The sequence below is a fragment of the Perna viridis genome, chromosome 8 (genome assembly GCF_037379345.1).
Source record: "Perna viridis isolate PV_CMFRI_1.1 ecotype Kerala chromosome 8, ASM3737934v1, whole genome shotgun sequence".
NCBI classification, from domain to species: domain Eukaryota; kingdom Metazoa; phylum Mollusca; class Bivalvia; order Mytilida; family Mytilidae; genus Perna; species Perna viridis.
This window is the reverse complement of record NC_142452.1, coordinates 37,906,588-37,930,911: the sequence shown is the minus strand read 5'-3', so window position 1 is coordinate 37,930,911 and position 24,324 is coordinate 37,906,588. Positions and strand designations below refer to the sequence as shown.

General features: G+C 31.5%; 1 protein-coding gene across 4 annotated transcripts in view; it reads left to right on the top strand.

The window, feature by feature from the left end:
• LOC148610399 (soluble guanylate cyclase 88E-like) overlaps positions 1 to 24,324 on the top strand; it is a 139,364-nt gene that overhangs the window by 47,731 nt on the left and 67,309 nt on the right. For all 4 annotated transcript variants that reach the window (XM_088543027.1, XM_088543021.1, XM_088543022.1 and 1 more), the window contains exon 2: positions 14,660 to 14,712. The gene's annotated coding sequence lies outside the window, so the exon portion shown is untranslated. The remainder of the gene's footprint in view (positions 1 to 14,659; positions 14,713 to 24,324) is intronic.

Below are 24,324 nucleotides of genomic sequence, written 5' to 3'. Positions count from 1 at the left end.
TTATGGAAAAATAAAATGCCAGAACCATTGCACAGGTTTCAAACTTTCAAGTGTTTCCATTAATATTGTTATGCGCACTCTATTTTTTTTTACTATTCCCTTTAACTATTGCTTAAAGTTTATCAGTTCGGTACATTCTACATATAATTCTTGTTTTTTGCGTTTCTTAATAAGTTAATTTCGAAATTTTGATGTTTAGAGTGTTTTTATACGACCAGAAACAGCTTACCGTCATACAAAATATGTATAATGGTATGATGGTGTCGTCACCTGTTTAATTGTTGTTCGCGGATACTTCGTTTTCGTTTGAAAACTGTTAATAGATAAATCACAATGAAAGTTTGCAAAAAGGTTTGAAATTTTAAAAAAAGAAGTTTGGTATTGCTTTTGTTGGTAACTGCTCTAACAACCTTTGGAAAAATGGGCCAAAAAAGGGACATAAAGAAGGAATAAGATAGTTTTACAATTCCACGTAAATAAATGCAATTATACCACAAAGTTACAAACCACATAATTAATCGACTGGAATCGACTATTGGCGTTGTGATTTGATATGTTAGTAAAAACAGGTATTTTTTTGAATAACAAAGAGGGTCTTATTCTACAAAATAGTACTATGAAGTTCAACCCCACAAAAGGAAGATTAATTAGCATAAAGGATAATGGCTGTATCTAATTGCAATGTCGTGCCAATACTTGATCCAACTATTCAGGGTTTAATCTCTGCTGTCGTATCAAGTTGTACCTTGCGATGCTGTTGATAGTTATTAAAATGCCGGTTCAAGTTCTATTTTTTTCTCGATAGGACAACGCGTCGGTAAATACCGAAATGACAAAATGAAATACCGTAGCTAAGCCCCGTTCTTTAAATGGATACCGTATTAGTGGTTTTACCCGCGGTTATTTAATTTTCGCTTTATTCGCAAATATAAAATCACGCGAAATATTTCGTATTTTGAGAGCAGTATTATTAAAAATAAACAAATAAAATTTTACTGCCATTTAATAATTGTTTTATCCTCAGTGGCATTTCATGGTTTCAACAAATCATAATAAGCTTCTTATTTTTCTCTCAAAACGCGCCATCGTAATTCCTAAATTACAACTTCTGTCACCTGTGTGTGGTCGAGCGTCAAATACACAATAATGGATGTGTCAACCTGTCCTCGGACCAATTGTCATTTGATTATCAAATAACAAAAGCTCAATTACAAAGGTGAAAACAATTGTCAACTAATCCTTTAAGGCTAAAAACCACTAATTCCACTTCCCATAGGCTTCTATGCTAATTTCACAATATTCAATGGCTTCTCTGGACTTTACCTTAACTTTAACCTGCAGAGGACTATATATCAGCATGATTCTACATATGTCAGCTCACAATCCTCAGAATGGCATGTGGGGTTAGCAGACTTGCAGTGCAGTACTGGTCACCGGAAGTGAAGTGTCTATAAATAGCATGGGAAATCCCAGTGTTTTCACAAGATAGGGGAATATTTAGAAATCATGATGGAGATTAGGCTTCACATCACAAGAAGCAAAATGCACCTATAAAATGTACAGAAATGTTTTTCCTTTCAGAAACTGTTTAAATTTTTTAAATAAGATGAGAACTTTTTTCACAGCACTATGAGGAACAGGGGTAATTTCTGTGTAGGACTATTTTTGCGTACGTTCCAAATGCTCATTGGTTGAATTGGTGGTCTGTAACCTAAAGGGGTCACTTTTTGTCTTAGAAAAAATAAATAACTATACAGATATCTTCCTACACACATACTGAATGCATTTGTAAAGTTTCAGTGAAATGTGACAAGCACTTTTTTAAATATTTGATTTTTAAATATAGGGTAACCAAGTTGCGCGAGCAAAAAAGTGACAATATTCTACCATACTTAAATGCATTAAATATTTGCAAAGAACTTTTTCTGACTTTTCAAATAAAAAAAATCAATCACAACTTGTTTTTTAACAATATTAATAAAGAGATAGATTTAAAAGTAATCATTTTCTGAGAAATTGGTCTATTTTTAAAAATTTATTTCTGACATGCCTCCCCCTTTTTCTTGATCACATGTCAAAAATCCTAAATCTTTAAATTTTCACAAAAGGTGATATATTTGGCTTTAAATTTGTAAATACAGTGTTTTCACATTAAAACATGACCAGTAAAGGGCACCTAAAGCAAAAAAGTACTCAATAATGGATTTTCCATGTTGCCATAGGGGAATGCTTATTTGGCCTTAACCGCAGTAATGAAAGTGAGTTTTTCCTCATTTCTAACCTAATTTTTGCTCAAATTTACACAAAACTTGATTTCAAGTGCTGATTACCACAATATTTAAGTAAATATAGCCCTCAAAGTTAAATATTTGACATTTTTACTAAATTTTCTACACTTTTCACAAAATAGGACATAAAATTCAGCCAAAAAGACCAATTTTCCATAATTTGGACCTATAACTTAAAAAAATGCACATTTTGAAGGATTTTTGTAGTGTATTCCTCTCATAGCAAAGTTAACAAGATCTTCAAGTAGTTTAAAGCTATTCCAAGAAACTTGTCATTTTGCCATGGCCTCAGCTTAAGGCTAAAAACCACTAATTCCACTTCCCATAGGCTTCTATGCTAATTTCACAATATTCAATGGCTTCTCTGGACTTTACCTTAACTTTAACCTGCAGAGGACTATATATCAGCATGATTCTACATATGTCAGCTCACAATCCTCAGAATGGCATGTGGGGTTAGCAGACTTGCAGTGCAGTACTGGTCACCGGAAGTGAAGTGTCTATAAATAGCATGGGAAATCCCAGTGTTTTCACAAGATAGGGGAATATTTAGAAATCATGATGGAGATTAGGCTTCACATCACAAGAAGCAAAATGCACCTATAAAATGTACAGAAATGTTTTTCCTTTCAGAAACTGTTTAAATTTTTTAAATAAGATGAGAACTTTTTTCACAGCACTATGAGGAACAGGGGTAATTTCTGTGTAGGACTATTTTTGCGTACGTTCCAAATGCTCATTGGTTGCATTGGTGGTCTGTAACCTTAATCCACTTGATGAATTGTTTCCAGATGTAAACAATTAATACACTAGCTTGGCAAATTTAAACATTTTTTTTATAAACGGTCAGAGTTGAGACCATTATTTTAGTGAAACCCCTGGTTGTATACGAACAGGAAATATATACATTTTAGCTGACTCGTTGAATCAGGGACATACAATATGAACGATTACAATACATTGCAGTAATCCTATCAATAAATGGCTTTAAAAACTTTTACTGAAAATATTAATAATGAATAGATACTCATTTTCCACACCTCAGTGTGGATTTCTGTTGGCGATTTTTTCTCATTAGTTCTTTTCGTCGATCACCGGAGAATTCGGTATTCATTGAACTGCGTTTTCCGCGAAAATTAGATTACGCTAATAAAAAAGGCACTCAGTTTTTAAAGAAAAAAACGAAAATTTTCCACACTCATTTTGTCTATATGATGTATTTCGAAGTATTCCACAGGGAGCGACAGTTTGATGTATTATTGATTGAACTTTATGGTGTGTTAGTTCAGTTTGATTTTTACCTGGCTCTAAAAGGGATGGTTAACCCCACCGCGCTGTCCACAGCCAGGAGTTGTTTTTATTGACCTTGAATTACCAATAAGTTTATAACATTATATCTACCCACGTCATTTGGACCAATTTAAAAATGAGTCGATTGATTAAGGTTGGCTTAGTCATTGAAAAAAAAAAACAAAACAAATCAACAAAATATTTATTACAATATCAATATGTATAAAATACTTCTTGACATATCTTAGTTAAAAGATATTGAATTCAATTATTATTGCTGTTCGATGACACCCACGTCAATCTTCGTTTTTTTTTTTGGTTACATATTTAAAGATCCACCAAACTTCAATTAACAATGACATAAATATTATCATGGGATATTTAGTTTGAAAAGTTGAAACATTATTTTAGTCGTAAAGTCCGAACATACCAGAAAAATGGCAAAGTCAGAGTAGCTAAAATGAGAAAACAAATATCTTGTACAGATTGTACAAAAGAAAAAAAAACGCAACTAAAATAGTATTCAAAGCTTAAAGATAAAAAAAGGAGCGCCAAGTTTTTTTTTATACTAATCCGTTTTGTTTGTGTCTTTATGCTTGAACTCCTGGTTACAAACCGTTGTTTAAACGTTATTCTTTGTCAACATTATGAAATTGCAATGACAACTTGCAGAAGAAATCATATTATTTGCTATTCTGTTAATTTCCATTTTCGATAAATAAGACATAGTTAATTATAATATTTCCCAAATATTAGCATCATCCGTACATACATAATCTTTGATACATAACCACACCACCCATAATATAATTAGATGTCTCGAAATGTCCATTTCATATAATATAGTTGTCACTCAAAATAAGAATATATAGTCCCCAGACCAGTTAATAATATTCATAAGTTCGTATTTTATTGTCCAAGCTACGACTATTCTGACATTAACAGCTAATGAAAATATTAACTACTATATCACAACCGTAACAAGATATAATGTCATGGAGTATGATTAAGTAGTAGTCTTTGTAAGAATCATACAGAATCTGAAAAATGTGATACTCCCCATAAAGGCTACTTATTTTTATTTTTTTAAATTAAGTTGTTTTATGGGTCTATATTGAAATTTGTTATTATTCATTCCAACCTGTCTGCTCTTAGAAGATAATCAACATTGCAAATCCAATAGATTCAGTTGTATTTGAGTGTCATTAACCGAGTGATCTCCCTTTATTTGAAAATTTACGGTGCATGTACCATTTTTATCTCCTACGATCACTGGTTATATGACAAACCGAATGTAAATTTCTGTTTACTATGGCAAATCAAATAAAATATCAAAAACAAAAAATATGTATGTTTTTCACCCATGAATCTTATTTTGCATGATTCTTAGCTGGAGTGCTACTTAAAATTAACCATACATTATCAATAACTATATATCTATTGAAATTACTGTTTAACTTGGCTTTGTTCAGTTGATACTTTTCTCTTGTTAATTCTATATATTTTCAACTATAAGAAAACATTCGGATATTATTTATATCATTAGATAGTGTAAACGTATTTATTTTCGTGGTGTATTAATTTTCGCTATTTTCGAGGTGCGCAGAAAATGCAAAAATACTACCTGCGAAATTATTATAAAACGTTTATCGTTTTTTTGTAACCGCAATTGTTAATACCCGCTAAGATTTGACAGAATCCGTCGTGAAATTTAGAAACCGCGAAAATGAATTGTTTACAGTAATTGACATGATATTGTTTATTTGTAATATTTCCCATTTGTTTTTTTTATTTTGCTTTGCGACTTAAATAACAAGCAAACTCCCACTTTGTGTTAATGTTATAATAGCAATTTTCATATCATCAATCCGTTTTAGATATGTATGTGAATACAATATGCGTAGTTTTGGTTTGTTTGTTTGTTTTGTTTACAGTTTTTACAACTTAATAAGTCATCATTTTAACTAGAGACTTTATTTGAGCCATTTAGAACAAAAATTAATAACACATGGTCAAATTGTTTTTGAAAAGGGCAGTTAATTTTTGTTTTTATTGTAACGATTGACTGATTGATTAACTGATTTTGGCCTTTTATTAGATATTTCACGCATTTAAGGACAAAAACTTTTTGCCAAATCGAATAGACTCTATGCTGAAGTAGTCTGACATGCTGATCTGATTTATTAGAGACGCGAAATAAAGCAAACAAAAACTCAAATACAAAAAAACAAAAAGGAATGATACAAATGCATAATGTTTCAGGACGTAATCAATCAACGCACGACACTACCATTGGGAAAGGAAGCATAGTAAACATTTTCTTGGCAACTTTAACAATTAACTCTGTGGTAAATGGTTTATAACAAATTATTATTTAAAAGTATTCAAGTACTTACCACAGCTACAGTAAATAAAATATTTTAATTGGGCGTCTACTGCTGTCCATATGTCGGGTGAAAAAGTTACTTTTTTTTATCGAACTTAAAGTCTACCAATAATAGACAACACCTTTTTTTTTTATTGAAAATGTATAATATCATAAAAAAAATCCCAGTATGCAAAAAATAAACCATCATAAACAAAACATCATTAAAATTTGTTTAATATGTGCTATAATGTCACATTTAAAGAAAATATTCAATTATTCAGATAAAAATAAAAACAAAATTTTCCCGGAAGCATAGATATGTCATCTGTGAACAGTACAAAGTGGGGATCGAAGATCTATGAGGGTTTTTAAAAGTCAAATTGTGGGACTTGTCCGGTTCGATTAAGATCATAGATTATATACCGACATTTCAGTGTTATAAAATTCAAAACGCTAAATCTCTGAGGTTCAATCCTTGTATTTCAATGAGTAAAATTTTTAAATTGCTGAATTGAGTTTCATATTTCGATAATTTTGTTTTTTTAAGACTTCTAGTATCCAAGTTATTTTTAGAAATAGATTTTCCTATGTATTTGATTTTTATGCCGTTGATCAGAGGTTACTCTTTGAAACATTCATACTTCATTCTGGAATTTGTCATATTAATATGGGTGGTATTTTTGTATTTTTGAACAACAATTATGTTAAAATGATAATCTTTATTTTCATGTTTGTGTTATCAAAAAATTCGGTTGTTTCTATTTTTGTAATGATTTAAAATAGAAACATGATATACATTGCGGATTCTAAGGAAAGAGTGCAATGTTTAATGATTAATGTTGTAAATGGGGAGTTTTTACAATTCAAGAGTTACATATTGAAATTTGTCGAAGTTGAAAATAATAATTATTATGAAAATTATTTCTACGTTTAAACTCAGGATAATCTTTTTTTAATAACATATTAATCATTTAATTCATATGCTACAAAAAAAAATCAGGATTATTTGTGGAGACGTGATGTATTGACAAAACGAAAGATTATCTATTGTTCGTGTTTATTCAACGATATGAAGGGGATAAAAAGACGAACACAATATCATTCTGTTGTTTTTCGGAAATGGGATAAAAATGAAGATATCGGAGAATTTTTGTAATTATGGTCATCAAAAGTATTTTGAAGACAATGAATGAATGTAAATACCTCAAATTATGATCTCAACGTTTTCAAATTTGTTTTTCTTGCAAAATATGTCTTTGTAACTTTGAAATTCTATGACGCAAATGTAATAATTCAATGCCCAAGAGAAGGATAAAGATTACTACCTTACGTATTTGGAATGTTTGACATTGGTTTATTTCAATACAAAAACTCATTAAAGTAATATGCACGCAACGAAGATGAAAGGAGACGGGAAAACAGGAAAGGGTGGAAGATTAGTTCCTGGCTATGAAGACAAAATAAATTATATTTAACAATGATACAAGACATAAAAGCCCTGCCTTCTAATTGATGAATTGACTGATTTGACCAATAAATGAACTATTGATTGATTGTAATGTTCTTCTTATATTAGAGATACAAGTTGCTATTGAGATATTGTGATATAAGAGGGTGGATGCTTGACTTATTTCTTTAAGCGGTAGGATCTATTTAAATTTTTTAAAAAATGTTTTACTACTGATTCGTTTTTAACTCGTTGATTGGTTCACTTACGATAAAAAAAAGCTAAAATTATATTCAGTTTTGTTGTAAAGCACGAAACAGTTTGTTTGAAATTAAAAGTTTGCAATACTTATAAAATTGAATAAAGTATCTCGGACCTTTAATCATGGAAAACATTACGATTGTGATCTTTATAAATTTTGTAGATCTTTCTTGTATATATTTATTATTAAGATTATCCAATCTTAGAAAAAATACAAAACAGGCTTCGATTTCACAAAAAGTCGTTAGTGTAAAGTTGATCGCAAGTAATGACATCGCAACTAAAAATAGCATTGTGACGTCATAATTTACGATCAAAATCACACTTACGACTTTTTGTGAAATTGACACCAGGATGATTTACAAACTCCTTAACTTGCAGGAATATTACACATATTGCAGAACGTTCAATATGAGAGTCACAGAAATATCAAACATTTATACACAGGGGAGAGGTCAGAAAGTTATGTGAGGGGTTTCTAGGCTATGTTTTTATATCAATGGGAGATAGGTCCAACATACGGGACTTACTTGACCCGCCCCTGATTGTGTTCTACATTCTGCAGCAAAACATTGTTTAATGTAGTTTTGACAGTTTTCAGCTAACCTTTAAAGGTGGACTTAAAACATTTACTTCAGAAGTAAGACAATTACATTGTCAATAGACATTTCATATTGAGAATTTACTTTTAACTTAGGCTTACAGCAACTAGATGGACATATTTAAGAGTAATTTTGGGGAATTTTCCACAAAAATATATTATTTATGTAATTTCGTTGTTTATGATATAGCCATGCCATTTAATTTAAAAAAAAAATTTCATGTATATTTTATCTATATCTCCATTTTTAAAAGGAAGGAAAAAGAAACATCATTACAGAGCCCATATCGTTTTTTTGAGTACAGCATAGCGCACATACATTTTAATTTTATTCCACTATCCATTTAGAATTATGTAAGAGTAATCAAGGGAACCAATATTCTACCAGAAATCAAAAGAATGTAATCCAGGGACAAAAACCAGACATGGAAACTAGACAAACACAACAAAGAACATAAAATAACCAAAATAATACACACAAGGTTACAAAAGTAAATGAGCAACTCGGACGTCACTTAAAACTGGGAGCATGGCTAGTTGCACCGGTATTGTAAGCGGCCATTGGTTTTCTAGAAACACCCGCCGAATTGTTCATAAAACGATAGTACAGGGTAGACGGAAGATGAAAGGGAAACTTTGACACGCCTAACAAATAAATTTTAATGATGCAAATGGAAACACCGTAACGATTTACGAATTCATGGTGACTTCAATCTTGTAGCAACATAACTATGCTCCAGAAGCATGATTGTAAAAGGTCCAACGCGAAAAATATCTGCGTAGTTACGGCAAGCTCTGGCATATGAAAACAAATAAAATTATGTGTACCTTTAACTTTGCCAAGCGTGTGGATCGAAGAGACCACGTGGTTATTTATATGATAAGAGTTACTAAATCATTTTCTAATTGTAACTCAATTCATGACCAAATAGCAACAGATTATAACGAATTTGTAATAAAAGTAATTAGAAGCCTTTTGGTATAATTGTTGTATCATTGTTAAAGAAATAACGAAATAATATAGTTACCAATCTATTTATTAAACACTTAGGTAAATTAATGCTTTTGACTAACTATATAACCAAGTATTAGGTCCATATATTTTATTACAAAGTATGGGACGTGCATATTTAGCTACCGGAGGTAAAAACGGTACAAAGACGTTTCTGTCGCATTTATGCAATTCATTACATACGTAATATGCCTTGAAAGTCTAGTCAGGTGGCCCTTCAATTTTTATCAGATTGGTCCACAGTCCCTAGCGTCCATTCAAAACCATAAAAAGAGCATTGTTATAGAGAAAAAACTAAAATCCTATCAATTCATACCTCATATGCGTTAGTACGATGAGAAAATACGAAGCCTAAATATTTTTATACTAATATATCGAGTAAATCGAGTACGAGACTTACAAGGCCTATATACAAGTATTCAAACGATTGTTAGATTGAGTACTGATGCATTAATCTACTCAATTTGTCGGAGCACGTATTCATTTGAATGTCATCGCGACATTTCTGTGTTCTGATAACACTATCTATAAATTAATCAGCTTGTCTGGCGAATTAGTATAGTAGTCAGTTGATTTCGAGCATCAATAAACATCAATCTTTCAATACTTTATGCATAGTCAATATTTATATATCCATCATTTGAAAGAAATTGTAGTAAGTATCGTCTCTTATTAAAGTCACACCACATCGAGAAAAACAGTTAACAACAGGGGATTATTAGGTTGGTCTTCCCTTAATAGTTGTTTTTCATATTTACGGAATGCAAGCCATCTTAGCAAGTTTTTCAAAGGGACGTAACCCACCAACAACCGACAACCTGGTTGCCGGTCTCATTGGGGAAAAAGAACAACAGTAAACAACTTTCTTTGAAAGTTAAACTATTTACACTTCGGTAAGTAGCTAAATGGTTTAAAGTTAATTATTCAAATGTAACCAAGTACTTAGTACGTTAATATATTTAGATCCTAGCTGTTGGGTACAGTAAAGCTTAACTATCAATTCTGCTAAACAGAGCAGGTGTTTTGATTTGAATGGAAATAATAAACCTATATAGAGTACAAAATTTTAGACGATCTCGTAAAAGTTATATTGACATTTTTGATTGGAGATTTTCCAGCGTTTTTTATAGAGTGACAATGTCCCTGTTTTGCATGTATGTAAACCAATGTTCATTCCCATAGGATATTTACAATATTTGCTTTGTCATATTTTCCATATTTAAGTTAAACTACACAGGCAAATATTTTCCGCGTGAAGTTCATGTTAATCGAGCTTCACATATGTTTATGTGAACTTCATATAAAATATGAAATTCACGTGAACACTAGATTCTTCCAAATTTCACGCATACTCTGTGACGAAGTTTATTTGCTCAATTCGTTTGAAAATCATGCCTATGTCCATGTCTATGTACACATAAGTAAACACGTTGGCTTCTTATATCATTTGTCAATTGTTGTTTTTTTTAACAAAAGAGATGGACTTATTTACCATTTAAACACTAAAATTTCAATTGCATTTTCCGAGCAGGGCCGATGGCTCATAATGTTCAATATTTGATGAAAAATAATTCTTTATGGAAAAATCCTCTTTGTCTTTACAGCACATTGATTCAACAATATACATTTTTCAGACTTAGGTATGATTCTGTCTAATAATCAGGCAGGGATATAGGAGATAAAAATTGTATAGAATGCACTGTAGAATTCAAAAGTAAGGGAGATAACTCTGTGAATAACACACAAATACAATATAATCTATTGGAATTTTAATGTTGATTATCTCCTAAAAGCAGGCAGACTTGAATGAATAATTAAACATTTCATAATATGACCCATAAAACAACCTGATTACAAAAATAAAAATATGTAGCCTTTTTTGGGATGTATCACTTTTTTCAGATTTTGCATTATTCTTACAAAGACAGCTACTTAATAATTCGAGATAACTTTGTTAAGTATAGCAGAGATCTACAGTTCCAATCACTCGGTGTTTTTGCTTTAAATTAACTGTTGCTATTTTCCTTCGATTGTTTCTCCTTGATTAAATTGCTAATCATTTCTATCTTAAAGACTCCTTAGTAAGTTATACCTGTTGCACACCATTTTTAGGGTATCTTTTGCAATGCGTATGTGATTAAGCATAAAAATAAAGTCAATACAATGAGTTAAGTACCAGTCCATATAAAATTCAGACAATGGCTATGGTAAGGTGATTTATGGTGTAGAAAAAAACCCATGGATCAGATGATGCTTTTTTGCTCTACACATGATACATTTTTATGTGGCAATAGTCCTTTCTGTATTTAGATCTGTACTTTTGAGAAAACTGCACTTTAAACTCCCTCTAAAATCAACCAAATCAAGAACGATAACCCTTGCAAAGTGCTAAATTCATGTAAAATCTATATAAATTTTATCCCGAAAGTGCAACCCCCAAATGAGACTGATTATGTGGTCTGTAACTGATTCTGAACAGGAAACAAATATAAAGTTGGTGGGTTTTTGAAATGCATGAATCACCTCCTGTCTGATTGTTATAAAGACTGATACTTAATTGTTGATTGACATTTTTCTTGCTTTAAAATATATTAGGTCTATGGTTTTGTATTTATGTAGTGTTTTTGCATAAAGATGATGATATATGAAATCATATCGCATATCTTTAAAATTTTAGTTTTCAGTTCCACCATTATTACTTTTCTTTAGGTTTGGAAGAACTTGATTGTCCTAAAGTTAGAAAAAAATAAGGAATGGCTGTTCTATTTTTTCGGTCTATGTGTAAATGACCTAAATCACGTGATGCACACTAAATAACCTGCGTACATGTAGTACTGACAAAAATATAATAGCTATTCCTTATAATTGAATTTTAGAATCACAATTTCACATTATAAATCTTGGTCTATGGGAAGATGTTAAAAAATTGTTATCCAATCAGAAAGCGTGTTTCATCTGAAATTAAATTATTTAGTTATACTTTCTGCAAAGCACGATAAAAGCACAATGCAAAGATGTTATGATATAAATCCTTCCGTCGATTTACATGAAACGGGGATTAAAACTAAAACTCCTCCATTAATATAGTACAAGAGATGTTATATCATGCAAATAAGTAAAAAGAAGTTTTTGGTCATGAAACCTAATCATGTGGTAAAATATTCACAAACGTTTTAATCATTTAACGAATATGATACATTTCATCGCACAATTGAAAAAAAACTTCCTAGCCTACCGGTCATCCGAAACACACTGAGCCGATATGAAACGTAATTTACATCTATGCCAGTCCAGTCAACGCTGATCTAGAGGGGAATTTATAACGTCATTTTACTGAAGGTCAGTTCTGTCATTATCAGTTAGGTTGTTAATGGTAATGAACTAATTATTTCTACTAGTGTCTAATATAGTTTTTACAAAAAGTGCTAAAATGGTTGTTATCGAGGTATAATGTTTTATATCTGACAATGTCACCGGAAACAAAGTCCCTAAGCGACATTTTTCATCGGTCAAATAACGTGTCTTTGTATGAAAACCTCGAAAATGTGTGTTAAAAAGCGTATGTTTGACGTATGATGCTTGTAACAAGATACTTCACGATGCTACACGAACAGCCAATATGTAGACTCATTTATTGGCGAATACAGTGCAACAATATACAAAAAACCTGAGATATAAGGAATATTTCATAATCAATTAGCTATATCTTTAATGACATTATTCCGTTTTGGAGAACAAGTTTTTATCTAAAATATCCAAATTAAAGATTTATTTAACAACAATTTTGTATACAGCATAACAAGAAAGAAAATGCTATTTTTAAATCAACTGAAGTAAAGTAGATGTTTGCATAGGATGTTTTTAATCAGTGTAGTTGATGAAATTGATATTAAATATATATGTATATCGAGAATCGACCAATAAAATGAATTAATGTGCGGGCGCGTATGTCGTAGTGATTTTGTCCGCTGCATTATTTGTAAGCTGGATTCGCGATGGTAATCAGGTGTCGAATTCACAAAAAAATCGTAAGAGTAAAGTTGATCGTAAGAAGTGACGTCACAACCTCAAATAGTATTGTGACGTCATAATTTACAATCAATTTCACACTTACGACTTTTTGTAAATTCCAGCACAGGATTCCACATTACAATAAATATTTTTTCCTGACAAAGAAAAAAATCATAGTACCCAATAAAGTGAAAAAAAACCGATCTTTTTAAACAGGAAGTAGATGGCCTTCCAATCTGAAGAGGGCTTGCATGCTACCATTTAACATTACCAAATATCAAATCACTTCACTAAAAGTTAAAAAAACAACACGCAATTAAGTAGCATGTAGTGTTGTTAAGTAGCACTCCAGCTATGAACCATACAAAATGTGATACAAGGTTGGAAAGCATACATATTTTTATTTTTGATATTATTTTTAAATGCCTAAGTAGACAAAATATATTGTGTAGCTTTTTATAGAACCCTTGTTTATAAGAAATAAACATTATATAGAATTTACTGTAAAATTCAATATTAAGGGAGAGAACTCTGTAAATGACACCGAAATACAATAGAAACTTTTTGATTTTCAATGAGGATAATAAGAGCAGACAGATTGGAATTGATAATTATACAATTTGTCATACAGACTGATAGAGCATCTTAATAATGAAAATGAGAATATGTAATCTTTTTTTGTGTGTATCATATACTACATAATTTGCATGATTCATACGAAGAAGCCTTCGTTAATTACAACAAAAAGACATGTTTGCGTACGCGTTATTGCAAACTATTCAATTAAAATAAAAATTAGTACGTCTTCCAAATAAACAGTTAATTATTATCTAAAAGAAAGAAACATCAAAATGATACTTGCAAGTAAACATTGTCATTACTATGATGTAATAATGTCAACCGAATAAGCCTTGATTGTCTGGTACCCATTACAGCTTTTAGCGAAGTTCCGGTCCGGATAAGACTTTACTGCAAAATGAAGGATGAATATTAATAATTCATCAAATTCTTCAAGCGGAAAGATCTTAAAGTATCTTTGATGGTTTTCCTTTCATACATTGCGGTCATCAATGTACCTCAAGTATCAATTCAGTACTAATATTTACATATATGTCTAAATATAACACAACTAATACGAGTCGAATTAGTGTCCATCAGTGATCCTTGATTTTGATTAAATATCAATTATAATGAAACAGTACTACAGAATTAAACTACTAATAACCTTGACCCTTTTGAATTTCTTTGGTCTTGTACTTTACACGTTATACTATGTCATCTTACAAGTATACTTATTTGGCAGATATTAAGAAGGAGGTAATCGATGACCCATACGCCACAATATCTTACTCATGTTAATTCCAATTAATTAAATTTTCAGACAAGTACTGGACGGTAAAGGCGGTCAAAGTACAACTAAAAGGATGTGAAAAGGTCAGTAAATATTTTTGCATTTGTATTTGTGATGGTTGATAACTTATTTGGCATTTTTTATATGATGGTACTGGTTTTATTTCATTTTTATTTTAGAAAGGCGATAACTATTTTTGCGTTTAACTTGCAAGTAATCAAGCAATAAATAGTGGGCAAAACAGTTATTTTTACACTCAAAAAATCATATTTTTCGTCAGTGTTATTGCAGGCATATTAATTGGATTATTAACTGAAAGAATAAATAACCACACTATGATCACGAGTGCCGAAGAACGCTAAGATGTAACAAGTGAACAGGTTTAAGAGTTCTCTGCAGTGTATTTCGGTTTATCACGATAACCACTTGCTATCCTTCCTAATAATGTTGTCAATAAGTTATTTGTTTTTAAAGAGTAACCAAGGAAACCAAGGTTATAGCGGTAATCAAAAGAATGTAATCCAGGGACAAAGACCTGACATGGAAAACAGACATACACAACAAAGAACATGAAATAACTAAGATCATACATACAAAGTAACAAAAGCAAATGAGCAACTCGGACTCCACTAAAAACTTGGAGCACGGACCAGGTGCACCGGTAGGGTAAGCGTCCTCTGCTTTTCTAGAAACACCCGCATTTTATTTATGTTTTCTGATTGGCGGATTGAAATTTAAAATCACCACTTACGTGTGATAATTTTAACGCTACATAACAAAAGTGTCGTTATATTTTTGCGATAAAAATTCAGAAGTAAAATTAAGGTTATTACACGTGGAACATTATATGTTTCACTGCTATTTACATAATAAACGAGTATTCACCGATAAACTATCTACAAGAGGTTTTATTAAAATGCAAGTCTCGTTCTAGTTTCATTTTCTTTACCGGAGTTTCCAATGTAGAACGTATTGAAAACCGAAGACCGATCTGCATTTTATTGTTTACTTCCGGGTACTCGAACCGCTGTATAACATTGCAAAATCTTATATTTTCTGTTTTTTTTATTAATACCTTTATCATGTAGAAATAGATATTTGTTCTTTTTTACTGGTATTTTTTACACAAAAAGATGTTTTGCCCTTAATACTGATCTCCATGCTCTCTAATGACAAATTCCAATGCTTTTGAATGCATGGTAGGCTAGGACATATTCTCTTGAAATCACGGGGTCACATGACGAGACTTACATATCTTATTACACGTACACGAAACATTCGTTTTCTGTGATCTTGCAAAATCATACAGACATATGTATTTTCTAAAAACATATAGTGTTTGAGCTGTAAAAATAAAATGTTAAAATTATTTCAAATGATTTTGCGACATAGAAATAAGTATGATGAAATATAAAGATTATTTTTAAAAAGCTCCTTCAAGGGGAGATACATGGCGAGAAAATTATGTCAAAGGAGAGATAATTGGAAGGAAAATGTTCTACTGAAATGTATAGGGTATTCAAGTTTTGAAATATGAAATAATGTCAGTTTGGCGTTCTTCATATAAAATTGTAAGAAATTTTATCTACCATGTTTTAAGAAGTTTGCGAAATATTGACATTTACCTAGATGATTTATATAAACTGTGGTAAACTTTTGGCTTGAATAAAGCTCAGTTATCTCAAGATCAAGTTTGGTGACAATTTTTTTCCCTTGAAAGTTTAAAGTATGCTTATTCAGGGTCATCTTTGAGAAAAAAAAACAAGGAAAATTAATCTACTGCTAACATTAGGTATGATTTACTTTAATTCATTAAGATTTTTATGTTGTTTATTTTTCAATCTAATATGACGTGCTTCAAAGCCCTTTGAGAAAAACCATGGGAAAAAGGTGATTAACAAATGACCGACATTTCGTGCAATACAGAGGCTGCTGTGTCTATTGAAAAATAAAGAAACTTGTCATATTAGAATCGAAATAAATCACTGAAACTCCTTTTATCATTATTTTTCCATCGGCTGGCCATTTATGCCTTTATTAAACCTCTCCTATCGCTCGGGTTAAAACAGTGCGACATAAAGTGTCAGCTCGTGGTAAAACAATGATAAAATGGAGTTACCGTGATTCATTTCCCAATTTTACAAACATTTGCAAAAATATAATAAGCTACGAGACAAAAATAATAGTAATTTAAATGTTGGTACAAGTAAGTATTCAATAAGCGAGTTACAAGTCTGGCAAGCAGGACAAATGCATATTGTCATATCTCAATATAAATAATCTATGCAATGCGAGTAAACGTAATTGATATGATAAAGTCATCCACATCAAAAGTTCGGAATACCTCTTTAATATCCATTAAGTCATCGAGATTGTTTCCCAAATATTGGCTAAGTAGTGATTTAACTGATACGAAAATTTTACTTTAGGAATGTGGAAATACTAAAAATGGGGTTGACTTAAACCAGTATTGTGAAGCACAACACATGTTTAGCCTTTGCAATTGATCTGTCTACTAAATCTAAAGGTCCATCTGCGTTATGTAAATGTCTTGAAGGAATAAGCCTACGACGAACTAAGCAGAACTAATTTAAACACGCACAAGAATGATACAACAAAATAAATTGTCAACATAAATATTGTTCAGTTTCCATATTGTCATAGAGACATTTGTGTAATTTTAATTTACTGTCATACATCATAAGGAGTAGACCAAAGAATAGCTCAGTGAAATGAAATTTATCACAAATAGAGGTATTTTTTCCCATTATAAAACATGATTAATCTATTTATCAAATGTTGTCTAGACTATTTCAACTACTAGGAAATAAGCATTTTGATGCCAAATTCGAATTAAAATTCAATAGTTGCACGTTTGCTCGAGTATATTTAAACTTGCAAGTTGTTCAAGGAACTTGAGTTTTCAAATATACTGGATTGATTGATTGATTATTGGGGTTTAACGTCCGAGCAGCAATATTTCAGCTATATTCAGACGAAGATATACTTGAAGTGGAATGTGAAATCGTGTTTTCTAATATATATTGGTAAAGTTAGTTTCTAACAAAGTACTCAACTAAGGTTAAAGATAAATTATAATTGTTGTATAATTTTCATTTAAAAATGTATTAAAAATTATTGATCAAAATATCAATATATTTTAGCAGTTTTAAAAATTCATATTTATGGTCAAAACGAAAATCGAAATATCATGTCCTTAATGTTCAAACATTGTTCCATTTCGTGGACAATGTCAAGATGAATTACGCCGCTTTTAATATGTCTTTGATTAATATGTTTTTGAAGATATAAACTTTATTATTCTCTTCGTCACATTTATTAACCGTATTATTATAAGTAATATACGATGCATTATCATGAATATAATATTATGTCATGTTGCAACAATGACAAAAAAAAAAAAAAAAAAAACCCTTCGCACATTATAAGCGTCATTATCATACGTAAAGTGTAACACAATTATGTGCGACGCTTTGAAGGGGATACAAGAATACCCTTCAAATTGGTGATGACATTTATAAACTCGAACAAACAGTGAAACCTGAATGAGTCGAATACCTGTCTAAACCAGACACTTTTAAAAGTTCCTTTATATCAATCAATTATTATGTATTTTGAACATTTAAAAACAGATTTCTTTCTGGGCCGAACACCCTTTAAAGCCCAAAAAGGGTTGGTTTGGACAGATTTGACTATAAAATATTTGTTCCAAAAAATGTTTAAACTAAAGCGTAAATATTTGATGTATTTATTAAAAATGAATTTAATAGAAATAAAATGAATACAGTTTAGACAAGAGTGGGAATAAGCGATATGTCCAAAACACGGCGGCTTGATCGCTGTCTCTTTTAATTTATGATAAGTACCACAAGTTTTTTTTAATTGTCTAATAGATTAAAGGCAGAGCACAATAATGTCCAAACTTTACAATACCAGACGTACGTAAATCTCAAATGTGTTGTCTAAGAGGGCGTGGGTGACACACATGACAAATTTTGATTTTAAAAATATTCATCAAAATTTCATATCGCAATTGTATCCAATCTCAAAGTTGAAATTATATAAAAACATTGTAATTCATTGAAAAGGGGAGGTAACGCTTTCATTTTGTGCAAAATGTATTTGCTTTCTCAGTAGGAAACTTTAAAATCATTTTCTGAGCCGTACGTTGTCGATTGAAAAAACATTTTGTAATATAAACATACATATGATATAAACATCACATTGGAACAAAACATTCTGTAAAATAAAATTTACAATGTGCCATCAATATCACAGGAACTGCCTGGTTTCTACATGGACAGTCTTCTAAACATTTGCTCCGGTGCAAGTTTAAATCAAATGTAACATTGTTCTAGACACAAACCTATATACGGTGATCAAACTTCGTTTTTGGTGCTGATGATCGATTAAAGGTTTAAACATAGATAATGTTTTTGGAACTTTTTGTGGTGAGTAAAGTTTTTAAAACAAACAGTGCTTTTGTTTTGAAATTCTCCGAAAGAATATAAAATCTATAATGACTTTTATTAGTGCGTGTATTTATTTTCGCGTGGTATTTTGGAATCGAGATTGTCTACCGTTATGCTTCACGATTTTGTCCTCATTATCCTGTTTTGTACGATCCACCAAAGGAATGTGTTCAATAAAAATAGAAGATTTCATTACTGCTAGTACAATTGTAGATCGGTGATATTTCTTTGGATATTCATAAAAATATTCAAGCTTTAGAAACACAACCTGCAAGACACTGAAAAGCAAGAAATTCCAAAGCTCCACGAAGCTGCATAACGACGTGTAAAAGTATTTCCTTCGTACCGGCGATGCAATGTTCTTGCACATTTCTGCATATTTTCATATTGATGTCCACAGCGTCCAGAGTGAGTTTCGAAAACCACTCACTCTTCAGAGTTGTAAAAATCTATTTGTGATATTCTTATGTTTTCTAGTCACAAATTCATTTGTAAAGCCAGTGATATCAATTATTTTCAAACGAGAGAAGAACAACTACTTACACTGAATTTCAGTTGTCTAGATCATGATAATGTTTGCGCATACTCGTTGACCATTATATATGTTAAAAAGTAATGTTGATCGAGCACCAAACGTATTTATGCAAAGTTCACATAAACAAAGCATTTCATTGAGCATCTGGAACACAGACAATAATAATTTATATGAAAAAGTCAAACAATTGCCGAATTTTTCGTAAACTATTCCATTTATTAGTTTGATGGTGATTGGCATTTATTTGATATATTCAGATTCAATGTATGCACCGTTTCCAACATAAAAAACCTTTGACTTTTGATTTTTACTTCTATAAAGACATCCCAGTAATTTAAGTTCATAAGATCTAAAGAAGCAAACAACCATCAAATAGAACATGTAAATTCTTGAAAGGAAAATTGAAATTTATTCCATGTGGCATTTACGCACATTTAACGGTTATTATAAAATATATAGGACGTTCCATTATAAAAGGTATGTTAAAAATAAACGCATTCATAATAGCATCATGATTGTTGGACTGCGATTTATGAATTGATAGGCAATGGATGTTTATTAAGTTAGTAATTTTTTTTGTAGTATTTGTATTTAATGTTTATAACTGAGGTTCGGCTTTTTAGTGGAGTAACTATAAAAAACCACCACTTCCAATTAAATCCTCTGGTCTAATGTTAGTAGTTGGTAGTGCCAGTAATTGTACAAAACAAGATTAGGAGCACAAAATCCCACCGGAAAACTTCTTTGCAAATGCATATTCATTGAGGAAACAAAATTTTATTTGTGACATGAAATGTACAATCCTTGAAACGTTCACGTTTCCCATTTTAGCGTTCGTGCATCGTTTATCGTGTGTTTACACATCATTTTGCGTTCGTTAAACGCACAATAAACGCACAATAGAAGCGTTCGTTTAAACGGACGATAGGAGCGTTCGTTTAAACGCACGCTGGGAGCGTTCGTTTGTACGCACGATTGGAGCGTTCGTTTAAACGCACAACACGAGCGTTCGCTTAAACGCACGATTGAAGCGTTCGTTTATTTTTGTACTTTGATTATTTCCTTGATTCAATTGATATTTTTTATATTTTTTGTTATCATCAATTTGTATATTTTCATTAATTCAATTTCCTATTTTTACTTTCGTCATTATTTGTTAATATTATTATCGTTTATCGTCGTCTAACGTGCGTTTAAACGCTCGCTGTAAGCTTTCGTGTATCGTGCGTTTAAACGCACTCTGTTAGCGTTCGTTTATCGTGCATTTAAACGCACGTGGCAAGCGTTCGTTTATTGTGCGTTTAAACACACGATAGAAGCGTTTGTTTATCGTGCGTTCGGTGAGTGTTTAGGTATCGTGCGTGTGGGAAACCTTAACGTCTCAAGGAGTGTAATTTATTTCGATATATTCCAAATCAGGTAGTTAAAGGTAGTCCTACTCAATTATCTGTCTTTTTATTAAGTACAAGATATACCAATCATATTTACTGCAAATTTTGATCTGCTGTACACGTGGAGTAACTTCCCATCAGCAGCTATAAAATAACAAAATGTATCTAAATCCATTAATTATTTGTAAACTGGATGTTATTGTTCATGACGTTTTGTTGTATAAAACGCTGAAGTATATCCACTTTATCGTTGTATAGACAGCTAAATGTGCCACATATAATAATCGTATGGTGCTCGAATCAAATGAAAATCATATGGTAATGAAATGAAAAACATATGGTATTCAACATATGATACTCATGTGATAATCATATGATTCTCATATGACAATTTGCAAAATTTGAAAAAAATATGATAATCATGTGTTTGTGAAAAACATACATGTATGATTATCATATGATAGTCATGCGATACTCATAGTGTAATTGAAACATAAGGTTATCATATTATGCTCGATTCATATGACAATCATATGATGCATACCATGTGATTCTCATTTGCCTGTGAAATATATATATATATATACAACGTCTCAGAATGTGACAACTCTTTTTATCTAGCCTAGCTGGCCGAGTGGTCTAGGGCGCTGGACTTAGTGCAGGCGGTGTTGCCATAGATGTCACAGCGCTACGAGTTCGAGTCCCGCGGAGTGAACGACCAAAAATTTGCTTCGCAAATTTGACAGTTCCAACATCGTTGGGAATTTTTAAGACCCAATATATATATATGTATATTCTTTGCATCGCAATGTTTCTTTCAAACATATTGTTACTTTCGTGCCCAGTAAAATAAATTTCAATAATTCACACTGTGAAATAAATTCGGTAATTTTACTCTCGGACTTTCTCCCGCCAAAACGTCACAATTTTGATATCAATCACCAGTCACAAAATTGAAAATTCATGTTGAAAATATCGATAAAATTGGAAGAAAATCAATATAATAAATAGGATATTCAATTTGTTATCGTGAAGAACCAAAACATTATCACTCGTGCCAAGAACGCTTGGGGATTTAACTCGTGCTCGGAACAAGTTCTGCACACTGGTTAAATCTAGGAGTTCTTCGGCACTCGTGATAATATTTCAATTATTCAATCTTTCCAATTAATTATCGTATTATTCTTACACCTTCTTATTTGGATTCACAATTCAGATATAATCGGTAAGAAATAAATGAAATATTCGTATATTGGAAAATCTGAATATGGAAGCTAAAATACGTATTTGATAGAGGGAAATGTTTACAGATTTTTGCAACATTAATATCTCTTTTATTCTATACGTCATAATATCAACCAAATTTTGTCGGATAAAGATGTCGTTATCGTAGATGGAAAATAACCGAAAAAAGTTTAATAATTGAAATAAGACTCAAAGACAGATAGATAACTCAACTGTATATGTAATTTTGAAATACAGGTAAATATTACTTCCGTCGATTGTACTACAGATTTTTTGCACTAAATTACTTTTCAAATGGTCCTCATTAACACTTCGGATTATATGTCATAATGAATATATGGAATAGATATCCTCTGTTTTAAACTGTAGTCCAGTCGCGAAAATTAACTATTTGAAGAGATAATTTAAGTACAGCTATTTAAAGCAATAATTAATTTGTACTCCATTAGCAAAATTCGTATATATAAAGTTCAAGTTCATGTTTTAAGGCTGGTGGTGAATAGTGCCATGACATTCACAATTAAAATAAAAGCGCAAGGGAAATTAACAAATCGACGAGACATGTTTGCACCAATCAGTCAGTCTGATTGCAGGTTGAAGCAATACACTTCATCACGTTCTCAATATTAACCTTTATATATTGCGCCTTAAATGTTAAAATAATTTAACTACTGAGAAAAAGAATGGACCATGATAAAAATTTTCCCTCTGTAGATGACTTTGTCTTCGGGGATTTTATACATCGCATCTACCTCAAAGAACTTGACATGAAGAACAAAACTGATACTTTGCGGTAACGTCATATATTGAACTACACTAAGAGATCGATTGAAATAGAAATCTCATGACCAAAATTTTCAACACTCGCAAAAACTTCTCATTCCGTATTGTCAAAATTCTTTTCATCTGTGGCAACATCCCTTCAGTACCTGCGTATGGAGTTGTCATATCACAACTCATACCTTATGCTAAAAACTGACGGCACCAGGGATTTTGGAAAGGGGGTTCCAGATGAGACAGATCATTATAAGTTCTTATTGTCTTTTTTTGTGCACGAAATTAACAAATATTTCCATCAAAACGATTTAAACCTCCGGAATCCTCTTTTCATACCCAACTGAAATTCCGTCTATTTACGTGCAAGAATGTGCTTTGCAAATTTTCGCTGACAAGTACTAAGAACATCAGAGATTTGATAACACAGCTAAGTGTTATATAGCGGTCCTTTCCAGTATTTCAAATAACAGCCGGAACCATACAAAGATGGAATTGTCATTCTGCCGTTGAAAGAGTAATCAAGGGAACCAAGGCCATAGCGGTAATAAAAAAAATGTAATCCAGGGACAAAGACCAGAAATGGAAAACAGACATACAAAACAAAGAACATAAAGTAACTAAAATCATACATACAAAGTAACAAAAGTAAATGAGCAACTCGGACACCACTAAAAACTGGGAGCATGGACCAGGTGCACCGGTAGGGTAAGCGTCCTCTGCTTTTCTAGAAACATCCGCCGAGTTGCTCATAAAAAGTCAAGTCCGGGGTAGACAAACGATTAAAGGAAATATATGACCCGTTGAATAAATCAGTTTTCATGGTGCTGATTGATACACCATAACGATCCACGAGTTCATGATAACGACCATAAAACTTCTGTAGTGATGACTTCAATCTTGTAGCAACATAACCATGTTAAGCCTATTTGTTAGAGTTCTAGAGCGATACAAAAAGCCTGCGTAGTTTCGGCTAGGATAACAATAGGAAAACGATAGGAAAATCTTTTTATTGCTACATATTTTCATCTTGTAAATATATTTCCAAATAATTTCTTGAATCGCTATAGGCATTCCAATACTGTTGATTTAACACTCATTTTTTTCGTAGTAAACATTGTGAATTACGTCAAACGTCAGTAACCCATTACCTTTCATTACCTTTAATTAAATAATCACTCATCAAGTCTGGTTAGAATTGTTAATTGACACTTGAAGGTTACAAAAGTTGCCATAACTGTTGGTTATTATTTCTGT